This window comes from Paramormyrops kingsleyae, chromosome 19 (genome assembly GCF_048594095.1).
Source record: "Paramormyrops kingsleyae isolate MSU_618 chromosome 19, PKINGS_0.4, whole genome shotgun sequence".
Lineage (NCBI taxonomy): Eukaryota > Metazoa > Chordata > Actinopteri > Osteoglossiformes > Mormyridae > Paramormyrops > Paramormyrops kingsleyae.
In genome coordinates this window covers 254357-276221 of record NC_132815.1, presented here as the reverse complement: position 1 = coordinate 276221, position 21865 = coordinate 254357, and positions in this window count along the sequence as shown.

Below are 21865 nucleotides of genomic sequence, written 5' to 3'. Positions count from 1 at the left end.
TTGCACAGAAGTCTCGCGCACAGCACATGCTGTGTTTGTTCTGTAACTAGCTTTAGCCTATTAAGGTAGGGTTGGAAAGAAAACATTCTGGCGGGGGGGGGGGGCTGCCAGGAACAGGATTGAGAACCACTGGTGTAGGGTGATGGAGAGCTGAGAGCCAGACTCAGGCTAGAAAGAACAGAAAGCAGCTCTCAGTCATACATAAGCACACACCAATCTCTATGGCCTTTTGTCAGAAACCTACTGTTTAAATCAATCTAAGCCCCATACAGTACATTTCTCTACAGCCAGGTCTACTGTCACAGCAGGGCATGAAGGATAATGGCCTACAGAGCAGGGCTTTATATCAAACCAAACTCCAGGCAAATTAAATGAAAGGGACCATCAGGGGTCTAAACAGAGGCAGGGAGACTAAAGGGGAACTAAAATTAGCTTTGTTTGAAAGACAAACACAAAACCTTCTCACAAACATATGAAAGGGAGTACAGCAGGGAGCACAGCAGGGAGCACTACAAGGAGCACTACAAGGAGCACTACACAAGGAGCACTACAAGGAGCACTACAAGGAGCACTACAAGGAGCACTACAAGGAGCACTACAAGGAGCACAAGCAAACACAATGTAACAGCTAATGCACATACAGACCTACTGAACCTACACTGACTGACTGAGGAACAGGGCAAGGGCAGGCACATATATACACAACTAACGAGGGTTAGATGAGGAACAGGTGTGGGTTACAAACAATCAACTAAACACTAGTTACTAGGGCTACACAGGAGATACTGAGGACAAAGGTGAAACAAGACATAACTACAAAACTAAATATCATCAGGGATAACTAAAAAACGAAAGCAAAAAACCCAGAACCAATACAGAAGCACACCAATACAAGATAACAAAATTAACAAGGAGGCTTACAAAATTCAAAAGGTCCAACTTTACCCCCAAGAAGCCGGCCTCATACTCAGGACAGAAGGGTATCTAAGCCGACTGCGTAGCCCATTACACATAGTGATATATTTTTGTGTTGTTTGAAATAATCACGTTTATTTCATCACTAGATGGATGAGTGGTTAACCAAGTAGAGCCACAAATCCCCTCACTCAATAGTTCAAAATCTCCATAGATTCTCCTATAGACTGTTCTTCTGAGATGCCCTATTGGCGATTGCTCAGGTATGGAAATGGTGAGGAGACACTTTCATTCCATTGTCCACCTTTTCATATGATGCTGCTCCACTTTCCACATTCTCATGCCAGCCCTGCTTCACAGATTTGTTTGATCTCCCTTTTCAATGTTCCCAGGGCTCGCCATTGGTGAGGAACTTTGAGTTTCATACAGAGCGCTTCTCCCATTCCTTGTGTCCAATCTCATTTCCATGCTTGGCTTTCAGTCCCATCCCACAATCCAGAAAGTCATCATCCTTACATCTGTGGCACCCTGTGGATGTTGTGGCCTGCATTTCGAAGCCCCTGTAGCAGCCTAATATCTGATGTATCAAACTAAACTTACATTCATTGTGGGATTACTTTTACTGGGATTATGGTCCCAACTTTGCAACTGAAAGCCAACAAGCAGCCAAGAAAAGAAATCTAACAGCATACAAAAAATCTGATCATGGAGGTGCCGGTTAAATAAATGGGAGAACACAAAACAAAGCCGGATAATCTCCTAATGCTGAGCTGCCTCGTTGGCAGACAGAACACATAGGGAGGGATTCCTCATGGATGTTTTATTCTTTCTGGCCACCCCCATAACAGCTTGACAGGCTGCCATCTGAGCTGATATCAAAGGCTGTAACACACCTGTGTCTGTTATATCATGGGGGAGACCGTGACTGTAAGCGCGCTGTGTGGGCCGGGGTGACGCTGACGTGAAGGACGCAGCAGCGTTCTCTCAGGACAGCTGTCAGAAGTGGCCGGAGGGGTCACAATATCCCTCCGAATCTGGCATCTAGCTAAAGGACCCAAAGCAGGTCCTTGTGAAAAGAGCCAATGCATACATTTCTCGCCCATTTAAAAACATAAGCAAATCGGACAGGGATTAGGTGACTTTATGAATTACAGAGAACAGTACCTCACCTGGGGGCAATGGTGAGAGTATGAGCATGTGTGGTCCCAGAGCCTTCGCAAGCGAAGGTTTGGGGGGAGGGGGGGCGCACGTCACTTTTTGCACAGGGAGAAAAGGGAGGCAGGGCCACCCTGAACCAATCCCGTGCATTCTTCCATTTATAAGCATCAATTACCCCCCCCCCCCCCCCCCCAAGAAGGACTGCTGTTTAAATGTCAACACGCGGTGCACTCCCCTGCGGGGAATCTGATAATGAGGCCGCACATGAAGCCTCACTCTTTCACCAAAGTGCTGCACTCCTGGCTTCCTTCTTTGTCCCAAACTCCCTGATCCTTCACTGCCACGTCACATGTCTGACCTGTCCCCTTTCTACATGGCCATCTTATTTCCTTACGGCCAAAGTTTCCAGAATGTTCCACCCCTTTGCAGCGCTATTCCTGTGTGACCCCGAATAGCCAGCTGTGGGCCTAAAGCTGCAGGGGGGCATGGATGCCCCCAGGTGTGGTACGGTAGCCCACACTTCCAGTTCCTGTTTGTCATTCCTGTTCACTGTTTGCAGGGGATATTGCTTATCTTACGTCTTAATGCATGTATCGCATTCACACATAACCTGTCTCCCCATGGGGTACCAAGAAACCACTTATGCAAAGGTGCAAAGTGCCAGCACAGAACATGTGCAATGTTGCACTGTCCAATTAATTGCGATTTTGACTCACATTCCACCCAGGTACACTTTCCTCACAGAGATGCTCTCCCTGCTGTCATTAAACTCTTCTCCAAGTCACTAATGCTTCCTCCCATCCCTTTGTCATGCTGTGCTGATCGCCATCCCATCTTACAAACACATCTACCTAAGTTTCTTTATATTGTACCATTAAATAAAGAACCACACATGAATAAGGTTCCAAAAGGGTGGAAAATTCCCAGAATCTTGCTAGCAAATTAGTGCCACTGATGTTTTATTTTGTTATGATCTACCCTGGGATTGGCCTGGTTAAAGGGTCTTTGCTCCTCTGAAGCCCTGTTATCAGATGCAGCACTTATCTTACAAATCCACCCAACATTAGCTGCCCCTGGTCCGATGGCAATATGCACACAAAGGTCTATGACAGGCTCAGAAATGTGCAGGTGGAGAAACTGGTAGCAATTCTGGCAAATACTGAGGCTCTTTGATGCCCATCCATCTGCCACCTCAGCTGAAGTGGAGAGTGACTCAGAGGGTGCAGATTCTCACTACCTCAGGGTATGTCTGGTTTCCCCCCCACAGTCCAAGAACATGCTGAGGCTAATTAGAGTAATCAGTTTGGCTGTGTGTGTGTGTGTGTGTGTGTGAGTGACTACTGTGAGTGTGCCTTGTGATGGGTTGGTACTTCAACCTGAGTTGCTTCCTGCCTTCTGCCTGTATGCCCTGGGATAGGCTCTGGACCCCCTGTGACCCTGAATAGGACAAGTGGTTTCAGAAAGTGGATGGATTTACACAGGAAGTGTGAGGCGTCAGTGCTGCCTCCCAGTGTCACCACTTTGTCTTATACATATATAGTGCATTATTTTTGCATGTATTGCATGTGTTGTTGTGATTTCCTGTGATATGTGTATGATCCTACTGTAATATAGGGGTAGAGTGACAGAGTCTCCATGCTTCAAACAGAAGATAAGGAATACTGTTTTACAACATCACCTCAAAATCTAATCTAGTAGTAGTATAGCCATGACAAATGGCAAAATACCAGAAACTATGTAAATATAAATACCTGCATGGAGTAAGATCACTTTATGTTTCCTGGATAGAAACAATATTCCCAGAGTTAAGCAGTTGGGACTTTTGAAATAATATGTTGGCAGAGATACTTAAAAAATAAAAATAAATAAATTCCATTGTCATCATGACCAATGTGCATGCATCTACATCTGTGATGATTGTAGAGCACTCCAATGAGGCTTGCCCTTCCTCCATGCATTCCAGGCTCTCAGCGCATAGCTGTTTTATCTGTGTCAAGCCCGGAGAGATGCAGATAAATGTAAATGATGCAAATATGAATTTATCTATCTGTGCGTCTATCGAGGCCATTGGAAAATGGAGAGGGCACCAGCGCAGTGCATCATAGCCCGCAGATGGAACAATCAGGAAAATCTCCATTCCATTTGTGACTCTGGATACTTAGGCAGCAGAAGGGAGCATGTGGCCCCAAGGAATAGGCCAGGAGAGGCAGTTCGGGGAACAGGCCAGGAGAGGCAGTTTGGGGGACAGGCCAGGAGAGGCAGTTCGGGGGACAGGCCAGGAGAGGCAGTTTGGGGAACAGGCCAGGAGAGGCAGTTCGGGGGACAGGCCAGGAGAGGCATTTTGGGGGACAGGCCAGGAGAAGAAGTTTGGGGGACAGACCAGGAGAAGCAGTTTGGGGACAGGCCACTAGAGTCAATTTGGGGACAGGCCACTAGAGTCAATTTGGGGACAGGCCAGGAGAGGCAGTTTGGGGAACAGGCCACTAGAGTCAATTTGGGGACAGGCTAAGAGAGGGAGTTTGGGGGACAGGCCAGGAGAGGCAGTTTAGGGAACAGGCCACTAGAGTCAATTTGGGGACAGGCCAAGAGAGGCAGTTTGGGGGACAGGCCACTTGAGTCAATTTGGGGACAGGCCAGAAGAGCCAGTTTGGGGAACAGGCCACTAGAGTCAATTTGGGGACAGGCCACTAGAGTCAATTTGGGGATAGGCCAAAAGAGCCAGTTTGGGGAACAGGTCACTATAGTGAATTTGGGGACAGGCCAGGAGAGGCAGTTTGGGTCACAGGCCAGGAGAGCCAGTTTGGGGAACAGACCACTAGAGTCAATTTGGGGACAGGCCAAGAGAGGCAGTTTGGGAGACAGGCCAGGAGAACCAATTTGGGGAACAGGCCACTAGAGTAAATTTGGGGACAGGCCACTAGAGTCAATTTGGGGACAGGCCAGAAGAGCCAGTTTGGGGAACAGGCCACTAGAGTCAATTTGGGGACAGGCCAGGAGAGCCAGTTTGGGGAACAGGCCACTAGAGTCAATTTGGGGACAGGCCACTAGAGTCAATTTGGGGACAGGCCAGAAGAGCCAGTTTGGGGAACAGGCCAGGAGAGGCAGTTTGGGAGACAGGTCAGGGGAGTCACTTTGGGGACAGGCCACTAGAGTCAATTTGGGGACAGGCCAGGATAATCAGTTTGGGGCACAGATTTGGATATTCATGATGAAAAAAATCATTGAAGACACACGAGGGTGATGAGTAAACAGGTGAAATGTAATCTATAATGTGCAACCTGAGTGGCTAGGTTTTCATGAAATTATCTACCCAGGCACTAGTCAGGACTAACTGAATATACTGAATGAGCTTCTACTGCAGAGGTGGCCAATCTTATCCGCAAAGGGCCGGTGTGTATGCAGGTTTTCGCTGCAACTCCCTAATTAGGTCATTAATTAAAGGATTGATTGGCTGACGAGTCCTCACACCTGGGTTTGAACAGCTGACCTACAGGTTATCAGAAAAACCTGCATACACACCGGCCCTTTGCGGATAAGATTGGCCACCCCTGATCTACTGGGTAATGAGCTGGATTATGACTATCCAGACCGCGGGGGTCCATCTTGGGTCAACTGTGTAGTCATGTCCAGTCCGGGGGCAGCCATGGAAGAAAGACTGATCTGTTGAGGAGCGTGAGATCATGCATTTATGGGGCCCCTGTTTCCCTGTTATGTCAGGTGGAATAGAAGTTAAGTGACGACACTCATTGGGATGGGAAACTAATCTAGTACATTCATTTAAGAATGGAACATAAACAGAGAAGCTTCACTAAATACCCAGCTGTAAAAATGGGCAGAAAGAATTTGTGTCTGGTGAATAAAACACATTATACACATCTTCAGCATCTGGAAGGGAGCCTGGGGGCTGGGCCTGTGGTTCAGTCGGTTGTAGTGCCAGCCTAATAAACAGGAGATCCATCCTATGCCTGAGTCCTAGCAATGTCTCAGGTCACCCACTGAAGCCCAGGACTTGTTGCTAACTTGGTTTTAGTGCCTGCCTAATGAACAAGTGATCCATCGGGCGCCTGAGTCCTAGCAATGCCTCAGGTCTCCCACTGAAGCCCAGGGCCTGTGGTTTAGTCAGTTGCAGCTCCTGCCTAATAATTAGGAGATCCACCTGGCGCCTGAGTCCTAAGAATGTCTCAGGTCACCCGCCAAAGCCCAGGGCCTGTTACTTAGTCAGTTGTAGTGCCTGCCTAATAAACAGGAGATCCACTTGGAGCCAGAGTCCTAACAATGCCTCAGGTCAGCCACCAAAGCCCAGGGCCTGTTACTTAGTCAGTTGTAGTGCCTGCCTAATAAACAGGAGATCCACTTGGCGCCAGAGTCCTAACAATGCCTCAGGTCATCCGCCGAAGTCCAGGGTCTGTTACTTAGTCAGTTGTAGTGCCTGCCTAATAAACAGGAGATCCACTTGGCGCCAGAGTCCTAACAATGCCTCAGGTCATCCGCCGAAGTCCAGGGCCTGTTACTTAGTCAGTTGTAGTGCCTGCCTAATAAACAGGAGATCCACTTGGCGCCAGAGTCCTAACAATGCCTCAGGTCATCCGCCGAAGTCCAGGGCCTGTTACTTAGTCAGTTGTAGTGCCTGCCTAATAAACAGGAGATCCACTTGGCGCCAGAGTCCTAACAATGCCTCAGGTCATCTGCCGAAGTCCAGGGCCTGTGACTTTTCTCCTAGGACTCGTATGACTGGGTCTGCAGGCCATTTTGCTAAATAACAAGGAGCACCTCTACCCTGGACACATTGATCTGACAATGCAACAACCATTAGTGATGAAGCGACATCCCACCCAGAGTGTCCCTGCTCCATGACTTGTACTGGCCCCCTGGTCTTCAATGAGCAGATCATCCTTTCATTGCCCCCATAAATCACCTTTCTGTGTGAGTTTCCCTAAAAGAAATCTGGTGACTCACCAAACATGCCTCGTCTAATTTTTGGGTATGGTTCCCTTTAACAAAGCTTGCCTCAGTGCAGGCACAAAGCAAAACAACAGGTTTAATCAGTGCCTGCTTCTGGCTGCTAACCCTTTCATCTATGAAGTAAAGCTCTGGCATTTCTCCAGACATGAAGGCACTCAGCTGAACGGTGAAAACCACACAAAAACAGGACACTGTGTAACAGGCAGACATGAGTTAAACCAGATCGCACGTCAAGCCGTCATCGAGAAGGACTACACAGATGAGCTGGAAGTCCCCATGTTAGAAGAATGCAATAGCATGGGGTTAGTATGCTACGCCGTCTGCATTTAAAGAAATGGACATGGCATCCTGTCTCAAAATCAGCTTTCTCCCACATATGAGCTGTGAGGGATATGAGAAACAGTTTTTTTATGCCTGAATGAAAATGGTGGAGCACAATTATCACACCATGAAATCCTGGAATCTTACGTGCTAATAAAAGACAAATGGATGATGGCATAGCACCAGAACCTTGGATGCACACAGAGTCTGAAGTTATAACATTGCAGCTGTATTGCATTTTTTCACCATTTTCATGAAAACAAAGGCTGTGGCGTGATACTCTCTGCCAAGGGTGATGAAATGCATTTGGGGCCATGGGGGGCAGAGACAAAACAACACAGAGGGATCTCTAAAAGGAGACAGCGGTGGTTCTCACACACCATTACTCTGGCAGCATAAATGAAACAAATATCTCATTTCAAATTACCCTGCTGGACATTCTGAAATCTTATCTGACGACACTGAGCTGTGCACAAAGAGCAGCTTCTAATCATGTATGTATGGCTGGATCTACATCTTGTGGCCAAATATCTGAGTTAACACTGCATCAGAGGTGAAACCTATCAGATATAATAAGAGCTGTAGTTAACAGCTCTTTTCATGTGTGAACCTCCAGTTCCAAGTGAGTCCCCTTCCTCCATGGTTCGGGTGTAGAAGGAGCCCTATATTGGCATGGAACCCCGGAGAGCTATTGGTCCCATACACAAATTAAATCCTTCTTTGGTAATTTCAATTAGAAGCTTCTAACGGATTCTATCCATGTCAAGCACTGAAGCTCAATCTCCCACAATTCCCTTGTGAGCTGGGGCCATGTGAAAGGGTTAGAGAAACCTCATTTATTAATCCAGAGAATGTGATTTTCTACAATGCTGTTTATAGTATGTTTACAGTATGTGAATCACAATTATGCATTTATGTTTTTTTCTGGGAGACGGTATGACTCCATTTGAGGTTGATGACAAACTGCTAGCCACATCTGGGTCGGAGCTTTGATCTGTTTCCATTTCCTTGACCATTTGCTCTGTCTCCAGGGAAAGAGGATGCAAGTTAAAGCAGGTCAGGGCTTCACCCTGCAGGCACTGATTTTTAACTTGTACTTTCAAGGATTGACCATTCAAAGCTAAAATGTGTAATGATGCAAACATTTTATGCTTGTGGATATCTTGGAACCCTTTCGTTTGTCTGCCTTGATTGGCATTTTAAAAGGCATATATTTTATCATCAACTTGAATATAATTGAATGGAGCAGCATTATTTAACGATTAGCAGTGAAAATACAAAGCAGTTGTAACAATCTTATGGATGATTACAGCTACTTGAATGTCACAGTGGACAAATCTCATGAGGTGAAGGCAGCAGGTGGTAAAATGTTTAGGGACTGGATCTGTGCCACGTAGTCAAGCTCACAACCGGAGATGCCTGCACAAAAAATCCAGCTGTGTATAGTCAATGGAAAAAACCCGGCGAAACACTCCGGAATGTGCTGTGAAGACGTTCATTACAACTCTCATTACAAAATGAACTGCAGTAACACTTGTCGCAGAGTGGGACTGAGTGGGACTGACGTGGTCATTAATAGTGAGATGTCCAGAAGCTTCTCTTATGTTATTCTGGCACTGGGCAGAGAGGACGAGGGGATCACAGTAAGCATACCTGAGCATGTGTCGTGGCTGTATAGGGAAGTGCACTTCAGCAAGTTAAACAGCAAATGACCATGCATTGCTTTGTGTATTAAAGTTACAACAAAACTTTTACAATAAGTGTAGTATTTGTAATTACTTAAATACAACTGCATGCATAAATATGATTAACAAGCATAGAAAACTGTAGTTTACAGATGTAGATTTGAGCTGAATGTTCATTACAACCACCAGATTAATACAGTCAGTCCCTGGAATTACTTCGAATGTCATACAATTCATGCACACACACACACACACACACACACACACACACAGACAGCTATATATACATATAACTATATTGATAACTGTTAAGCAGTAAGTCGGTTAGTTAGATTTTACTGATTTTGCTGATAATGTTGCCAGAATGACGCGTTTACTATTGTGGCAAAAATGCAATAAATTTCCTGAAAGCAACAGTGTTTGTTGGCTGCTTATAACAAGCCACAATATACTCATTGGTAAGAATGAGGCAAGTAGTCGTCCTCAATAAATCTGCTGGTAGGACCAACTGTTACTTTCACATCACAAAATAAAGAACCAACGTATTGGAAAAAGAACATTCTAAAATAACAGTGTGTTCCCTAGATGCTGCCTACTTTCAGTTACCAAGGATTTATTTAACCAACTTATTTAAGTTCCATTCTACATTTCGAATAATTATATAAATAAAATAAAGGCTGCAAAAATGTACTGCAAACGTCAATGGGATAGTGGAGTTTTTTTTGCTCTACCAGTGCAAATATAGAACCCTCATTAATTAACTCACCTCAGAAGGGAGTATACATGTCTTTGGTTTGGTGAAAAGCACAAGGTAGCAGAGAGGCTGTCATGCCCTTCTGGACATTTAATTTGGAAGGGAGAAAAGGCAGCATCGATACAGACAGCGAGCTAGCCCATCATACACAGCCTCTAAATGGCAAGGTCAAGTTCACAGTGCAATTGGTGAGACCCAAAAGGTAGCCCTGACGTAGACAGCGAGCCAGCCCATCATACACAGTCTCTAAATGGCAAGGTCAAGTTCACAGTGCAATTGGTGAGACCCAAAAGGTAGCCCTGATGTACACAGTGAGCCAGCCCATCATACACAGTCTCTGCTATTGTATGAGATTAAAACTAGAAACTGTGAACTGGATGGAGTTAAATAACAAAACTGTTGAAGAGGCATGGGAATTTTTTAAAAGCACATTATTGCAAGTGCAAGAGGACTTCATACCTGTTTCCAGCAAGAATAAATCTAGGAAATTGCAACCTAGGTAGTTTACTAGGGAAATAAAGTATAAAGTAAGGAGGAAAATGGTTTTGTTCCAGAAATGGAAAATAACTGATGATGACAGAATAAAGCAAGAGTATCTAAATCTACAGGCTGAGTTAGAAAATGACATTAGATGAGCTAAAAGGAATGTCGAAAGGAAGATCGCATTGGAGGCTAAGGATGACGTTAAAAGTTTCTTCCAGTATTTTAACTCTAAAAGAGCTCTAAAAGCTGAAATTACTAATCTGCAGGATAGTAAGGGTCTTATAATTGAAAATGACATTGATATAGTAAATGAGTTCAATGATAATTTTGCACGGGTATTCACTGTTGAGGACACTAGTAACTTACCAGTTCTTATTACTAATCCAACATCGTCTATAACTAATATACATATAACTGAAGCTGATGTTTTGCAAAGCCTAGCTAAGCTCAAAATAAATAAATCACAGGGCCCTGATGGCATCTTACCTATAGTGTTCAAAGTGATGAGGGATATTATTTGCTAACCCTTAACTTTACTGTTTCAAAAATCCTTATCTGAAGGTGTGGTACCTTCTGATTGGAAGCATGCCAACATTTTCAAAAAAGGGGATAGAAGTAATTTGTCAAACTATAGGCCAATCAGTCTAACTTGTATAACTGGTAAAGTTATGGAGGCTATAATCAAAGAGAAAATGGTAGATTACCTGGAATTAAATAACATTTTGAGGGATAGCCAGCATGGATTTAGGAGAGGTAGATCCTATTTAACAAATCTGTTGGAGTTTTTTGAGGAAGCTACCCAGGAAGTTGATGATAAGAAGGCCTATGATGTCATCTACTTAGATTTCCAAAAGGCTTTTGATGTTGTCCCCCACATTAGGCTCTAACTTAAACTGAAAGCGACAGGTATTTTAGGAACTGTAGCGACCTGGATTGATAACTGGTTAACAGATAGGAAGCAGCGAGTAGTTATAAGAGGCACAATGTCACAGTGGGCCTGTGTTCATAGTGGGGTACCGCAGGATTCAATTTTAGGACCACTATTGTTCCTAATTTACATAAATGATATAGACACCAATATATACAGTAAACTGGTGAATTTGCAGATGACACCAAGGTGGGTGGTGTAGCAGATACTGAACCAGCGGCTCAGCAGCTACAGCGGGATCTTGATTTAATTAGTGACTGGGCTGACACCTGGCAGATGAAATTTAACATAGACAAATGTAAGGTACTCCATGTAGGGAGCAGAAATATAAAGTACAGGTATTTTATGGGACCTACTGAAATAAAGGTAGCTGATTATGAGAAAGACCTTGGTGTGTATGTTGACGCTTCCATGTCTCATTCTCGCCAGTGTGGAGAAGCAATAAAAAAGGCCAATAGGATGTTGGGGTATATCTCCAGGTGTGTGGAGTCAAGGGAGGTAATGCTAAGATTTTACAATTCCTTGGTGAGACCTCACCTAGAATATTGTGTGCAGGTTTGGTCACCATATCTTAAAAAGGACATTGCGGCCTTAGAAAAGGTGCAGCGTAGGGCCACAAGGATGATTCCTGGTCTTAGAGGAATGTCATACGAGGAAAGGTTAGTTGAGCTAAATCTGTTCAGCCTCAAGCAAAGGAGACTGAGTGGGGACATGATCCAGGTCTATAAGATTCTAACAGGTTTGGATGCTGTTCAACCGAATAGTTACTTCAGCATTAGTTCAAATACAAGAACTCGTGGCCGTAGGTGGAAATTACAACATTTCAAAATGGATTTAAGGAAGCACTTCTTTACACAGCGTGTAGTCAGAGTATGGAATAGTCTTCCTGATAACATAGTGCAAGCTGAATCTTTGGGTTCCTTTAAATCAGAGCTAGATAAGATTTTTACAACTCTGAGCTATTAGTTAAGTTCTCCCCAAGCGAGCTCGATGGGCCGAATGGCCTCCTCTCGTTTGTATAGTTCTTATGTTCTTATGTTCTAAATGACAAGGTCAAGTTCACAGTGCAATTGGTGAGACCCAAAAGGTAGCCCTGACGTAGACAGCGAGCCAGCCCATCATACACAGCCTCTAAATGGCAAGGTCAAGTTCACAGTGCAATTGGTGAGACCCAAAAGGTAGCCCTGATGTAGACAGCGAGCCAGCCCATCATAGGCAGCCTCTAAATGGCAAGGTCAAGTTCAAAGTAGCAGGGATTTTAGGAACTGTAGCAGCTTGGATTGAAAACTGGTTAACAGACAAGAAGGAGCCGGTAGTTATTAGAGGCACAATGTCGCAGTGGGCCTGCGTTCATAGTGGGGTACCGCAGGGTTCAATTTTAGGACCATTATTGTTCCTGAGGTGGGTGGTGTAGCAGATACTAAATTAGCAGCACCAAGGCTACAATGGGATCTTGATTTAATTAGCGACTGGGCTGATACCTGGCTGATGAAATTTAACATAGATAAATGTAAGGTAATCCATGCAGGAAGCAGAAATATAAAGAACAGATATTTTATGGGTTCCACTGAAATAAAGGTAGCTGATTATCATGTCCCACTCTCACCAGTGTGGGGAAGCAATAAAAAAGGCCAATAAGATGTTGGGTTACATCTCTAGGTGTGTGGAGTTTAAGTCAAGGGAGGTGATGCTACGATTATACAATTCCTTGGTAAGACCCCACCTAGAATATTGTGTGCAGGCTTGGTCACCATACCTTAAAAAGGACATTGCTGCTTTGGAATGGGTTCAATGTAGGACTACAAGAATGATTAACTAAGGTCAAGTTCACAGTGCGATTAGTGAGACCCAAAAGGTAGCCCTGATGCAGACAGCAAGCAGGCCTGTCATGGACATCCTCTATACAGCTAGTTCTAGGTCACTGTGCGATTGGGGAGTCCCACAATGCAGCCCTGTCAGTTAATAGCCATGTATAGGCTCCGGCTTGACTGATTACAGGCTGACTCGGTGTGATCAAAACAAAAACATAAGGTTGACAGAAGAAGCAGAACATAGATAAAAGCAGACAGGAAAAAGAAGCAAAGTTGGCTTTATGCAGCTGAGCCTCTCTGGGAGGTGGTTTCAGATTGTGCAAGCCGTTAATGTGTTTTACACAGTGGGGGAGGGAATGTTTTTCTTCACCTTTGCCTTCTTGGGAATTCAAGCTGTTAGTCTACTGGTTTATCTCACTCTGGCCAGGCAATTTGGCACTTCTTAGGAACCTGCTTTTGGATAAGAATGGCAAGATGCTTGCTTACTATAATCTGCCTTCTTACTGCCAGATGAACACTGATTTTGGAGAGACTCTTCTATTTTGGTTATAACAGTAAACTGTAGAATTGATGTATTTATGTTTTGAAGCATATTTTTTATTATGACGTATAGAGGTGGGAAGTAGTTTAATAAAACTATTCACCTGTAACTGAGCAGGTTTTCCAAATACATAACCTCTGTAATATTTTTAAAAGACAGGGTATATGTCTGTACTAATAAACGAATAATCTATTTGAGTAAAATCCCTATAATTGCCTGTATAACTGTAGATCTTCTGACAGTCAGAGAAACCTTTTGGTAAGCGATTCATCACTTCCGATTTCATAAACAGGGTCATTCAGGTACAGTGTAAGCCTTTTGCCCTTTTAAGGTGTGACAGTGGGAGGATTCATGTTTCGCCAGAGTGTGAGAGCTGGTACATTGGTACAGTGTAAGCCTAGTGCCCTTATAAGGCAGAGGAGGTATACTGGTACAGTGTAAGCCTAGTGCCCTTGTAAGGCAGAGCTGGTGCACTGGTACAGTGTAAACCTAGTGTCCCTGTAAAGCAGAGCTAGTGCACTGGTACAGTGTAAACCTAGTGTCCCTGTAAAGCAGAGCTAGTGCACTGGTACAGTATAGTGTAAACCTAGTGCCCTTGTAAGGCAGAGCTAGTGCACTTGTACAGTGTAAACCTATTGCCCTTGTAAGGCAGAGCTAGTGCACTGGTACAGTGTAAACCTATTGTCCCTGTAAAGCAGAGCTAGTGTACTGGTACAGTGTAAACCTAGTGCCCTTGTAAGGCAGAGCTAGTGCACTGGTACAGTGTAAACCTAGTGCCCTTGTAAGGCAGAGCTGGTGTACTGGTACAATGTAAACCTAATGCCCCTGTAAAGCAGAGCTATGGCACTGCTACAGTGTAAACCTATTGCCCTTGTAAGGCAGAGCTAGTGCACTGGTACAGTGTAAACCTAGTGCCCTTGTAAGACAGAGCTAGTGCACTGGTACAGTGTAAATCTAGTGGCCTTGTAAGGCAGAGCTGGTGTACTGGTACAATGTAAACCTAATGCCCCTGTAAAGCGGAGCTAGGGCACTGTTACAGTGTAAACCTATTGCCCTTGTAAGGCAGAGCTAGTGCACTGGTACAGTGTAAGCCTAGTTCCCTTTTTGCACATGACTGTTGAGTGTTTTAACCGAGTATGTTCTCCTTCGGTGTAATGGCTGATGGTATGATGGATTCTGTCCAACTATGCCTCCCTCGTTTTCTAATCTCTAATTTCTAATCTTTCACTTTTGTTTTATCTTGATGTGTAAAATCTGACCCTTTTATCTATAAGCCTGCAAGGACCCCCAGTCTCCAATAAGCATGATGTGGTCTTTCCTTCACCATCAGCCACAAATAAGCATAAGAAGCCACCTGATGAAGTGATATGAGTATGCCTGTGACATGGAAAGCGATAAGATCTTATGTGAGGGTGGCTGAACTGGGGGAAGGCTGCAACTTCCTGACCACTACTGTCTTTGAATCATACAAGGCAAGGACCACAGAAAACCAACAGTAATCCAAAAAGGGAAGAGAATTGGGATAAAGGCAATACTACCGGTGAGACTGAAGATCCCTTTCACGAAAAAAATAATGGTCTTCTCACTGCCAAAATTACAGGATCTGGATGAGACCTTATCTGATAAAAGGACAACCTTTGGTTCTCCTCCAGCTTCCTTCAGGGTGGGATCTTGCATGTTCTGGTAGATTAAGTTTTATTAACATTTCATTTGAACTCATCTGAAAAGTGCTCAGTCAAAGCTGTGTTCAAGAAAATATGCAGGATTCCAGGCTCCAGTTACAGTGTAATATAATCTAGCATCTATTTGCACAAGAGGAGATATAACACCACAGTGACTTTTCAGCATTGATAATCATCACGATTCTGATGTATGACAGTGGGAATGATGAAGGAAGAACAAGTACAAGATTGTGTCCAAAGAAACAGAGGAAGTTTAAAAAAGCAAAAGTTATGGAGTTCTCAACATGATTCCATTACAGTTTACATTTTAGACTGAATCCATGTTTTTCATTTAGTTATACTTTATAAATAGGGATGTGCATAACCACAGCACAAGTATGCATTCACCACAAAAAGCGACACGTGCAGCAATGTCTTGTCGTAACACCACAAATGAGTATTTATTATATCTGCTTTCACACTCTAATGTCAGGATAAGTCCATGCATTTTATCCTTTATGCTGCAAAAGAAGCACACATTACCCATATAAAGGTTCGAATGCACACTAATTTCTTGTCATGTCAGAGCAAAAGCACATAAGTATGTATTTGTTACAAATAGACATTGCATCACTTTACAGAGTGAATGTGTACTTGTTTAGTATGGCATGTGTGGTGCTTAACAGAGTCACTCAAGAAGAGGTTTGGGGTCCTGCTTTATGAAGCAGCTGGAGCATCTCTTCACTGATGTCTGACTGCCACCTAAAGCTCCTGGGCTTTTATTCTGCAAATAATTACTCCATCCAGCAATTAAGGGCTTTAGCTGAAAAAAACATACTGAAAAAACAGCTCTTCAGAGACCAAGTGTAGAATATCCAAGATTATTCCTTTGGTTGATCCTTTATAAAAAATTGAATAACATAACATTTAGGATGCCCCTCTACAATAACATGAATGTGTTAACTTCAACTTATTTCAACCCATTTTGATATAAGGCCTTTCCCAGGACAGTTATTTAGTACTACTAGTCTAGTGTCTACATTGCAGGTTCACGCAAAACAGAAATAACTACAGTATTTCAGGTAGGCTGAAGAAGCCTTTATATCATTAAAGTTTCAGATAAGCAGCTTGAACACAGCCAGAAGGCAAGAGGGGAAGGAAAACACAAACCTATAATTGACATGACAGTTAAACAGCATTGGGATTTCTTTTTCCAGAACCAGCTGGCTAACCCTCCCCTCAGACCATGCAAGCTAAGAACGCCTGCTAAATACAAAAGCCATCTGGAACCTTAGCTAGAGTTAGCTAGCTGTCGCGTTGACGTCACTTCTGTTAAAGTCACCAGTCCTAATCAGATTACTGCAGCAGAGTGTAAAACCTTTACGATGTATCGCTCGGGTCATATGGCATGCTGACCAAGCATGGAGAAATTGCTTAAAGCAGAAAACCGCACGCTACGTCTGAATCATGTTACCATAGAGTGATTCAGTTTGCCTGGGGAACATTGTCATATTCCATTTTTGAAATAGGTTTTTTATTTCTGTGTTGGCAATTCTCTGCACCCAGACTACCTCATTTGGAAAACGTTACACAGAACCTGCCACATGTGTCCTATCTACTGTGCCTAATTAACATTATGGCAATTTGCTGAGAAACTGAGTTTTATAACATTGACAACAACTAAGAAGCCCGGAGGGGCCTGAGTCATCACGGTTTCTAAGGTCCAATGGAAAGACTGGGGGGAAAATGTGGCGGCTGCATTGCGTTGGAAACAACAGCAGCAAGCCAGTGAGACGGCTGCATGGGTGCCCTCAGCTCTCCCCCATCAGCGCCACAGCATCCTAATGCTAACCATGGTGTCACATGCTGCCGTGGTGTGGTGGGGGTAGCGGCTGAGTCAGGAAGACAGAGCAAGACAGAGTGTGGGTACTGACTCACCAACACAAGCAGCACTGGAGGACTAATCAAGCCGCACTATTATCCATCGTCTGGAATGTTGTTTGCTCTCCTTGTTGTACATGACAACTTCCCAGAATCTTGCATAACAGCTTCTGTTTTTTCTTTACTTTTATGTCTAACAGAGCAATCAAGAGAGACTTTGTGAATGAATTTTTTGTTCACTGAAAGGTTACTCGCTATCTCTTTATCATTCTCTCAAATCAACGAAGCAATTACAATTCGAACATAGGTATAATACAGTTGGCCCGAAACAATATGAACCAGTGCCAAATAAACCACATGAAGGTTTTCCAGCAAGATACATAAACCTGCTCTTATAATAGCTTTTCAATTTTTTTTTTTAAATATCCCATTTAGTGATTTTGATGATCTTTTTTAGGATTTACTGATTAGTTATCACACCACAGCACACAAAAATGAAATTAGTTCTCTGCATTTATCTCATATGTGACATAGCAGGGGACAGCTATTTCAATGCCCGGGGAGCAGTGCTTGTGGGTGGTACCTTGCTCAGTATGTTGCTGGTCGGGGATTCAAATCTACAATTTTTCAATTGCGCTTCCCTAAATATCAAGCCACCACTGCCTCTGCTCAAGCATTTAAAATGTATAGAATATAGCAGTATGTTTATTATAAATTAAACAACAGATTTTGTTTGCAAGTTTTTTTCTTTTTCAATACACATTAACTGATCGTTTGAAGTATAAAAGTCCCACAACAACCGTTTTGAGAAATAAATTTTGTAATTATCTTATGAGTTTAAACATTATAGCTTCACATCATTTAGAACGCTGCTGGATTTCCTAGGATTATATGCTATCCAGGTTGCTGCAAGAAAGAAGGGCCAACCCTACCATACCCTTGGCTCCACCTGGCTCTGCTGGCCTCCCGCAGTCTGGGGGGACTCGTGTCCCGGGGTTAACATCCCACATCCAGGGATCCAGAGGACCCCCTAGCTCAGCCCTGTTCCCTCCTGCCCCATTTTAGTTTTTGCCCATATGTCCTGCCTTTCCTTTTCCCAGGTTTATGGTCTTCCTCTGGTTTTCTGTTCCTCTGTTTCTGTTTCTGACTCTCCACTTGTCTGCCCTGCTTTGGTCGATGTTGCGTTCGTTGTTTTCTATATTATCCATGGTTCCCTGTCTCATCTCATATCTCTCACACTAGTCCCTAACTCTGCTTACATCCACCCGGCATCTTGTCCCATGATGTCTCGTCAGGTGCTACTTGGTTTCATCTTGTGTCCTGTCAGATCCTCGTCTGATATCTCGTCCGGTCATGTCTGATGTCCTGTCATCTCTTATTAGATCTGGTGTCCCTCTTGGTCTCTTATCCTGCTGTTTGGTTGCTGGGTCCCCTCCTCGGTCTGCCTCGTGTGTCTGGAGTACACGGGGGGGCGGTACTGTCACACCCTGAATTCCTGCCCCTCTCTCCGTTGCTTGTTTAGTCTTATCTCTCATTACAGCCCTCGTGGATCAACCCAGGTGCCTCTCATCTGTGGATCACTCCATGTGCCTCTCGTCTGTGGATCACCCCATGTGCCTCTCGTCTATGGATCACCCAGCGTGCCTCTCGTCTGTGGCTCACTTCATCTGCCTCTCCTCTGTGGATCACCCCAGGTGCCTCTCCTCTGTGGATCACCCCAGGTGCCTCTCGTCTGTGGATCACCCACCGTGCCTCTCGTCTGTAGCTCACCCCATGTGCCTCTCGTCTGTGGATCACCCCATGTGCCTCTCGTCTGTGGATCACCCCAGGTGCCTCTCGTCTGTGGATCACCCAGCGTGCCTCTCGTCTGTGGATCACCCAGCGTGCCTCTCGTCTGTGGATCACCCAGCGTGCCTCTCGTCTGTGGATCACCCCAGGTACCTCTCGTCTGTGGCTCACCTCATGTGCCTCTCGTCTGTGGATCACCCAAGGTGCCTCTCGTCTGTGGATCACCCCAGGTGCCTCTCCTCTGTGGATCACCCCAGGTGCCTCTCGTCTGTGGATCACCCACCGTGCCTCTCGTCTGTAGCTCACCCCATGTGCCTCTCGTCTGTGGATCACCCCATGTGCCTCTCGTCTGTGGATCACCCCAGGTGCCTCTCGTCTGTGGATCACCCAGCGTGCCTCTCGTCTGTGAATCACCCAGCGTGCCTCTCGTCTGTGGATCACCCAGCGTGCCTCTCGTCTGTGGATCACCCCAGGTACCTCTCGTCTGTGGCTCACCTCATGTGCCTCTCGTCTGTGGATCACCCAAGGTGCCTCTCGTCTGTGGATCACCCCATGTGCCTCTCGTCTGTGGATCACCCCATGTGCCTCTCGTCTGTGGATCACCCCAGGTGCCTCTCGTCTGTGGATCACCCAGCGTGCCTCTCGTCTGTGGATCACCCAGCGTGCCTCTCGTCTGTGGATCACCCCAGGTACCTCTCGTCTGTGGCTCACCTCATGTGCCTCTCGTCTGTGGATCACCCAAGGTGCCTCTCGTCTGTGGATCACCCCATGTGCCTCTCGTCTGTGGATCACCCCAGGTGCCTCTCGTCTGTGGCTCACCCCATGTGCCTCTCGTCTGTGGATCACCCCAGGTGCCTCTCGTCTGTGGATCACCCAGGTACCTCTCGTCTGTGGCTCACCTCATGTGCCTCTCGTCTGTGGATCACCCCAGGTGCCTCTCGTCTGTGGATCACCCCATGTGCCTCTCCTCTGTGGATCACCCTAGGTGCCTCTTGTCTGTGGATCACCCAGTGTGCCTCTCGTCTGTGGATCACCCCATGTGCCTCTCCTCTATGGATCACCCCAGGTGCCTCTCGTCTGTGGATCACCCCAGGTTCTAGAAAGTGAGATGATAAGAAACTGCAACGTGTATAGCTGCACATTACGTTTAGAATAGCAATAAGCGTGTAGGGGCCATGAAATCTCTTCATCCCCGCCCCAAAAAACAAAAGTTAAGAACTTGTAGGACAACAGCAAGGGTGATCATATTTTTGAGCTCAATAACAGCCATCATATATCAAGGATTTTGCAATATGTTAATAAAATACATACACACACATATATACTGTATATATATGACTGCATACTATGCTTACATATGACACTAGTTTACACCCTAGATATGAAGTCACAATATATGTGGAAGCCTACAAATTGCTGAAGGACTGTTTAGCATGCCAGTGTGTCAGTTTAGCTGAAGTTTCCTTGTTCCTCTGGACCAAACCAGATCAGAGCCTTGGGATGATTTTACACAACCTGTAAAGCTGTCTGTCCATATATCAGTCCCAACTGTTTCACATGGAAGCATACTGACCAGGCAGGGATAAGGCTCCTAGCCTCAGTTGCTATATTTTCAGGTCAGCCTTAGCATGGTAGTCTCTGGCAAAGTCAACTGGCGTTCTGTCCAATCCTAAAATCTGAACCTAAAAGATTCAAGTCCAATCGCATTCAGTACTTCACTGTTGGCATCCAAGAGCACCACCGGCTGTAATATCATTAGGGGAAAGCAGGCATTAGTCATCTGATTAAAAATGAAACAATAATAAGTCACAGGGCTGACGTCAGCCCTACGGCTGTAATAGCGTTAGCAGTTGTTTTTCCAGCCGGGGTCACGGCGACCTGCACCGAAACTTCATGAAAAAGCACGAACTGCAAAGAGTTTACAGTGCTCTGACAAGCAGCCAGTGCTAAGGAGCATGGCAGAGTACAACCAGTCAGAGTCCACCATTACAAGAGAGGTTTATTTGCATTTCACTGGAAAGAGAGATATTTTTTGTCTGCTTCACTCTACACTGGCCACACAAAGCCTGTTGGGAAAAAGTGCTTACTGTACTTTAGGATAAAAAAATAATAGCCCCTGTAGCACTGAGCAAACTCAATAAGCCTGCTAACCTGTTCCAGAATGTTCATATTCACAAGTGTTTTATTTGTGCAGTTCATATCTTAAATCCTCTGAATGTTTTTACTTGTTGTTTCAGGGCTTTGCATGTTGTTCTACTGTCAGAGAAGTATCAAAAGCAGCAGGTGTAGGGTCTGGCAAGCTGCAGTGGGATGGTCTGGCAAGCTTCAGTGGGTTTGTTCAGGGTCAGTGCTGTGATGGAGCTGGCCTTCCTGAAGGGTTTGTTCAGGGTCAGTGCTGTGATGGAGCTGGCCTTCCTGAAGGGTTTGTTCAAGGTCAGTGCTGTGATGGAGCTGGTCTTCCTGATGAGTTTGTTCAGGGTCAGTGCTGTGATGGAGCTGGTCGTCCTGATGAGTTTGTTCAGGGTCAGTGCTGTGATGGAGCTGGCCTTCCTCATGAGTTTGTTCATGGTCAGTGCTGTGATGGAGCTGGTCTTTCTGATGAGTTTGTTCAGGGTCAGTGCTGTGATGGAGCTGGCCTTCCTGATGAGTTTGAAAGATACGTCTTCTATTCTTCTGAAGCAGAGCAAGCATCTCCTGTATCAACCAGAGTTGCCAACTCTCACACATTTGGAGTGGCTCTCACGCATTCAGACTCTCACACTCACGGAAGAAATCTTACAGCAAATCTATATTATTCCATTATTAAGCTAAAATTAGCTGCATCAAAAACACTGGCATAGTTTGCAAATCCTACCATTTACAAGGTAATAAAATTGCTGCATAGATGTAAATTTGTGTACAGACTTGTCTCAAATTGAAACCAGCCAGCTGACGAAACTCTGCATCAACCACATTTGTGGCTTTTACTAATGCTATA